The sequence below is a fragment of the Henckelia pumila genome, chromosome 4, assembly GCF_033568475.1.
Source record: "Henckelia pumila isolate YLH828 chromosome 4, ASM3356847v2, whole genome shotgun sequence".
NCBI lineage: Eukaryota > Viridiplantae > Streptophyta > Magnoliopsida > Lamiales > Gesneriaceae > Henckelia > Henckelia pumila.
In genome coordinates, this window is record NC_133123.1 from 194,764,287 (window position 1) to 194,772,030 (window position 7,744).

Below are 7,744 nucleotides of genomic sequence, written 5' to 3' on the forward strand. Positions count from 1 at the left end.
CGTGAGTTTTGGCGAAATGAGATGTGGGAAGATGCGGAAGATGATGTAGATAGAATGATGATTACGTTGCTTGAAGAGGAAGAACGTAGACTCCAAACCACCCAAAGGAATCCACGGTCTGGAAATTCAAGGAGATATGTGAATCGGGATCGTGAAGACGGGAATTCTCGCCTTGTCAGAGATTATTTCTCCAAAAATCCTACATTCCACGCTCAAGTATTCCGGAGGCGGTTTCGCATGCGCAGAGAATTATTCGTTGGCATAGTCGATGCTCTTACAAATAATTCAGACTTCTTTCGATGGAGTAGAGACGCTGTAGGAAGACAGAGTTTGTCGCCACTACAAAAATGCACAGCGGCTATTTGGCAGTTGGCATATGCAGCTCCAGCCGATTCTCTCGATGAGTACGTACGGATGGGTGAAAGAACTGCATTGGACTGCTTGATCAACTTCTGTCGATGCGTGATTGATGTGTTTGGGGCACGATATTTGAGAAGACTCAATGATGCAGACACTCAAAGATTACTTCAAATGCATGAAGATAAGCAAAGCTTCCCTGGAATGTTGGGCAGCCTTGATTGCATGCACTGGGAGTGGAGGAATTGTCCTGTAGCTTGGAAGGGACAATATACTAGAGGTGATTACGGTGTCCCAACGATAATTCTTGAAGCAGTCGCATCTACAGACTTGTGGATATGGCATGCTTTTTTTGGCATTGCAGGATCGCGTAATGATATAAATGTTCTTAACGAATCACCATTGTTCAACGCCGTCCTACAAGGAAATGCTCCGAATGTTCATTTCACAGTGAATGGAATAAATTATACAAAAGGATATTATCTTACAGATGGAATCTACCCAGAATGGGCTGCTTTCGTCAAGAGCTTTCCATGCCCAGAGGATCCCAAGAGGAAAAAATTCAAGGAGAGACAAGAGTCTGCAAGAAAGGACGTTGAACGGGCGTTTGGAGTGCTCCAAGCTCGTTGGGCAATAATTAGAGGTCCTGCAGGATCTTAATACAAGAATGATTTAAGGAATATCAGGTACACATGTATTATTTTGCACAACATGATTATTGAGGATGAGGGAGATGAATCTATCAGCTGGTCGGATGAAGACATTCCTCTTCCTGCACGAGTTGTCATGGAATCTACCCAAGAATTTCGAGAGTGCCTCAATAATTATAGTGAGCTACGTGACAGAGAAGCACATCACCAACTTCGAGCCGACTTGGTTGAACACATGTGGGCACAAGACGGAAGCAATTAGTGAGGAACAACTTTATCATTAAATATTTCTATTGTGCACATTTATGCTTTTTTAAAATTTATCTCAGTCTTTGTCAATTGTGCACTTTTATATTTTTTAATTTTAATTTATGTTGATCTTTATTTGTTGCGTATGACCGTGATTCATGAATTGACGCTTTATTATTAATTATTAATATTTTCATCATATCATTTTTATTTTATTAAATATTCATTATAACACTTAAAATATTGTATTTAGTCACCATAATGAAACTTTTAAAATTAACTATATTTTGAGTAAAGATTAATTAAATGAATAAAAATATTAAAACATAATTATATTTAAATAAAGAAAAATAATATAAAATAATTAATCTAATTACTTTACATTAATTTACGTAATCACTTAAAAATATTAAAAACATAATTAATCAAATATAATTAAGTGCATAAAAAATTAACATTTAATTTATTTAATAATTTTACGTATTTAACTTTATTTAACATAAAATTCATTTTATTATATTATAAATTTTAAATTTAAATTTTTAGGTAATAATTAATAATAATAATATAATATGTGTAGAAATGATTAGTGGGACCCATAAAAAAGTTATTTTTTGGTTTTAGAATTGTGGAGAAAAGTTATAAGCATGATCTCCTACACTCAATATTTATCATATAAATATAAACTCTATGTATATAGATAAATATATTTATCTATATATATATATGAATTTCGATTACATGAACAACTACTATGGGCAACTACGTGAGCAACAATTGACGTGGCAATCACTCATTGGATGTATAAGGTGTCATGTCAACTGTTGCTCACGTAGTTGCCCATGGTGGTTGACCATGTGATCGAAACTCATATATATATATATATATCGCATATATATATATATATGAAAGATTATGAATAGGGAATAAAATCTCATCTGCTTCACGATTCAAAATTCTATCTTATATATTTATCCAATAAATATTTAAAAGATAAAATTATAGGTATAATTAATTCAAAATTAATTATTTGGAATATCTATATTCTTTTTGTGATTTGTATCACAACACAATGTTACAAAATTAATTCAAAATTAATTGAGTGAGGAGAAATATAATTTTTGTAATTAAAATCACAAAGAAAACATTTTCCCTTATAATTTTATCCATACAAAATGAGAGTGTGCAATAACTTAAAATTCAGTAATTTCAAGTTAACAAATTTAATACTTATATCATAAGTGTTCTTAAAACGAGATGATATGGTTAACTATGGACCTATCATTTCAAGCTCCAATAAAATTGATAATAAATTAAACTCTTTAATTTATATATTAATTTTATTAATTCAAAAGTTATTCCACCATAAACTTGAAATTGCACTCGTGAAGAAATAGATATAAAATTATTCAACAAGATGAATAGTCCATTGATATAGTCACTATATATAAATTAATTCTCCATAAATGGTTCATAATTAAAGCTAGGTAATTTTCACTTAACCTCTTTAATTATATCTTTTTCCTTAAGTCCCATTGATTCTTTAATGAATAATATATTTTTGATCTAATCATAAATTTGAGCGCTCTTATTATTCAAGTCCTAAATCAACACTTAAGGGAACAACTTATCTGACTTCTTTACGAATGAATGAATTTCGTCTTGTATATTAATATTCTCACATATTTATTTTATTGTATTTCCAATGTATCAAAAATTTTGACACCATGTAATTCGTGTCATTACTCGATATGTCAAAAAATAAAAAATCATAAATAGGAGTTTATTAATCACTAAAAATTAAGATTGACTCATATATGACCATTATCAATTAATATTGAATTCTCAACAGGATATGAAAATTTATTGAGATTCAAAGTTAATCATGTTCCAGTTGTATATAATCATGATCAAATTATATAAAGTTTTTTCATTCCAATAATCTCATTATCAACAATCCGGATAAGATTTTTTTATTCAGAATATAATGAACCACACTAGCAATTTTAAATTAAAGACCCCAAATTTAATTTCTAATTGCGGACATATTTAGATTATTATAATATATTTTAAATATTATCCTCATGTATATAACACTTATATACAAATATTTAAATTCACATAACAACAATATTGGGATTTTCAATATTTATAAAGCATCAAAATTATGCATGCAAAAATAATATTAAAATATTTCACACATAAAACATAACATTTATTTAGGGTCATAAATCCCAACATTTAGATCTAGAATCTAGTCCATATGGAACTTTGATCTTTTCTCCTCATCTAATTTCCTCTATAAGTTCCACGATTTTGCGAGTTCATCAACTAGTAAACAAGAAACAGGAGATAGGATATGAGTGTCGAGTTGATTTTTTTTTTTTTGTTCCGGTAACGTACGCAAAACATTTCTTTCAATTAATTTTATCTGTAAAGAACCTATATGTGTCATTACACACAAAGACAAGAAGTTGACATGTACGAAGAGGTGGAGATCAAAAATAAAAGACGTAGGTAGTGTTTGACATTGCTTCTAGAAGCACTTATTATTTGTTATTATTTAGTTACTATATGACTATTTATAATAGTCATAGGGTTTATTGAATAAAGATGAAATTAGTTCCAATTCTCCTCCTTATTTTTTCTTTTTTCCCTCGGTTAAATCCTATTAAATTACTTCATATCAGGATCTTAATTTTTTTAAATTTTTTTACATGAAATTAGAAGTTCTTTTCACAACAAAAACAAATTGTTGAATTTTTCATATGTGAAGGATATTTACTTGTTGCACAGAAACATTACATTCCCAGAATAAAAACAAAGATAATGTTTAAATTTTTAAGAAAAATGTAAAATTAGCAAAATTAAGGAAATATCCATAAACTAGTACTATATATAAGAGGCAAAGATAAAAGCTTGCGTTTTCTTTTTTCTCTTCAAATCCTCCCTGAGCGCCTATGAAGTTTAGATTTTAAGAATAAATTTCTACTATGTTGTAAGAAAATTCGAAAACTAGGTATTGTTTCTTCTTTCTTTAACAAGTGAAATGATTAATTAGCTACTTGGAATGATTTATTGAGATGCGTTGTTCAACATTTTCAGTGGAGTTGTTCTTTTCTTTGTCCATGGTGGATGAAAAGAAATGGTTTTGGTTGAATACAATGGAGATGATTTGATTTGTGTTCTGCATGGTTTGATATTTGTATTTCTTGTATGGTTCTCAGGCTAAATTTAGGGTTCTTTTGAATGACCTCTTTGTTAGTATATTTATATGTAATTTTGCTTCTTTTTCCATTGTTTGTTATGACGTTGATTTTCTCTTGGAATTGGGTTGATTCCTGGGTGTAAAAAGTTTTTAGTGTTTTATAAATTAAAAAACTTAAAAAATGAGTTTACATAAGATATTTATGAAACATTTAAAAAATATTTTTAAAAAAGTATTCTTAAAATATATTTTTTGAAAAAAAAAGTAGGAGGTTTCGTTGTTATTTTTTCTTTTTCTTTTTTTTGAAAAAAACTCAAGTCAAAACCAGTCAAATGGGCCATGGGTCGGATCATATGATAACCAATTCTCCCTTCCGTAACCCTAAATTTTATCTGATTTTTTTCATGCTCATTTCATCCAAACTCTCCTCAGCCCATCCATCCGCCGCCCAAACATACAGAAATATCCAGCTTAAATGATTTGAAGGTCTCTGCCAAGAACTCGAAGTCACATATATCACCAATGTGCAGTTGGATATCTTTCCTTGTGAGAGTTTCCAAAATCGAATACGGTTGTTGTAAAATCCTTAAGGTTTTTTTATAACAAACAATAATTCATTGTTGTAGATCTTGCTTCCTTATCTTGTAAAACAGGTTATCTACTTATTGCTTTAAAGATCACTCGCCCTGTCGTAAGAAATCACACACAACCTACTTATTGCTTTAAAGATCACTCACCCTGTCGTAAGAAATCACTCACTTGGTTGTGTGTAAAAGTCTGCACTCGCCCGGTCTTAAAAAAAATCAATCAACTCGCCACCATGACAATATCTACTCGTCTCGTCTAGATTATCTTCGTCCGTTCACCATTTCAAGAATATCTTTCACAACGGCTGTAAGGGATATCTTTTGATCCAAGCTACAAATTGTTCAGAGCTATCTTTAGCTTTTAATTAAAATATATTGTCAAGAAATGAACAACCGACAAGAAATCAAGAAAATCATAACGTTTTCACAAAATACTCATTGATGAGCTTATGATCAGAGACTTTCTGCGATCGTTGCATTCTTGATTTAGAATGAGCCAATCTCACATTCATTAAATCGTACTACGTTTCAATAAAGGACAAATTCAACAATAGCTTTGTATTAATGATCTTCAGATGAACGTTGAGTCTCTCGGTAATGTCCCAAAACTCAAAGACGTTACTAACCATACATTATTTTAAAATTCAAGAAACATTTGTGGAAATAAGAGATTTATTAAAAAGGGATAAATTTGCACCAACATTGAATCAAATAATCCTCATCATCGCTTGCCAACAAAAAAAACTAACAATAGAATAAATAAAACTTGTTTTCTTTTCAAATAAAATAAAATGTGCACAATATAAAAGTTCTTATGACAACATTCTCATGATCTTCTGCTCGCCAGATCGTTTTTTTCGCTTCAAGTGCACCTCTATACTCATCAATAAAATCATCAAGAACATTATTACTTACATCATTCAAGTATAGTGAGTCTAAAGACTCAGCAAGAATATACATAAATCATGTATAAAACATGAGACTTAATGTAATGACATAACATAAACATATCATAAAAATTTGTCATTCAAGGGTGAAGAGATACATGCAATTGTGGCAACCATCATTATGTGCATATCATTGGGTTCCCATGATCACGGATTCGTTGTACAATAAGCATAATGTCATTAACCATTTTGTAGTGACCCGCGCCGTGATCACCTACTAATCAGAACTTAAGCATGCATTTAATTTAATTAAACATAATCAGAGAAATAACAGCGGAAAATCTTAAAGATAAACAATTCCAAGATAAATAAATCTTGATACAACCAAATCGAATATATACCGAATATAATCTTAATCTATAAATCCTCTGATGACCCTTGCTACCAAGCCCTGGTCACCGATCAACTACTGATCTCGCTCCTGGTCCACCTGCAAAACCTGCCCCGTCAAATGGGGTGTCCGAGATAAAAGTAGGGACGTGAGCGCTAACGCCCAGTACGTAAAGTATTGAATATACAGGTCTATATGATGCATGCAACATAAACTATGAATGATCTGGGTAACTGGGATCATATTTGGAAAATCATGCTCAGTTCATAGGCGCCTCCAGTATGCGCACGCTGCTTTGAAGATCCAGTGAGTGCCACACATACTGAACCCGATCTTGGACTATCATCGTCCTGGGTAAAAAACCGTACACGCTGCCCCGTTGGTCCAGTGGGTGTCACACGGTACCCAATTGTATAATAACAACAACCCTAGGGCTGAGCGACCCTAGAACAACTGGTTATCTCAAAAGGATAACAGGCTCAACATGATATGCAAATGCCGCATACAAATCATGAACAGTAAATCATGCATATTATGACAGATAATAATGCAACACATAATTATGCAACACATAAACATGTATATTCAGCTGGCTATCTCAGTCTGTACTTACGTACCTTAGTTCTACTAGGCAAGCTATACCAACTCTAAAGTCCAATCCTATAATCCGCACTACAATGCAAAATACTCATGCATTATAACAATATTCTAAAAGCCTTAACTGCGCTATAGCATACTTCCTATTTACTATAAGGAGTCAAAGCTATACCTGCGTCCGTCGTCAGCCCGCTGATGACGATTGCCCCAAAACTTGGGCACCACTCCGCAGCAACCCTGGAGCGCCTCGCCAACCTCCGGACCAAGCCTAGGAAGGATGAAATCACTCCTAAACTCCTAAAACTAGGCTGAAACCGAGAGATAAAGATAGGAATTGGTGTGAAATTGCGGCCCTCGGAACCCATATTTATAGGCCACGATCGGAAGCTTCGATCTCCACCTGCAGCTACGTGTTCAATCCTCAAAGACACTTGGCACTGGACAGGGATCGGAAGCTCCGAACTGGTTCGGAAGCTCCGATCGAACCGCTTCTTCCGAACTGTTTCCGGGTGCTTCCGAACTGGTTTTGGACCCCCGGGACTTACCCTACCATTTTCGGACGTTTCGGATCTGATTTTCCACTTATTTTAACCAAATAAGAACTCCTTAAACATGTTTTGACACTTTTAAAATTATATGTCATTTTCTACCATGTTTAAAATCACCTAATCTTGTAAAATGGAACCGGGCTACTACATTCTCCCCCTACTTAAGATATTTCGTCCTCGAACAATCTTAAGTACTGAATGCAATAAAATACTGAATAAACATCTTAAGTACCGATATGGACTTGAATAAGAACAACAAGTTCTTTATTC

General features: G+C 32.7%; 1 pseudogene; it reads left to right on the forward strand.

Moving 5' to 3' along the window:
* Nucleotides 1-237: 237 nt before the first annotated feature.
* On the forward strand, nt 238-1,269 carry LOC140862528 (uncharacterized; annotated as a pseudogene).
* Nucleotides 1,270-7,744: the final 6,475 nt, after the last annotated feature.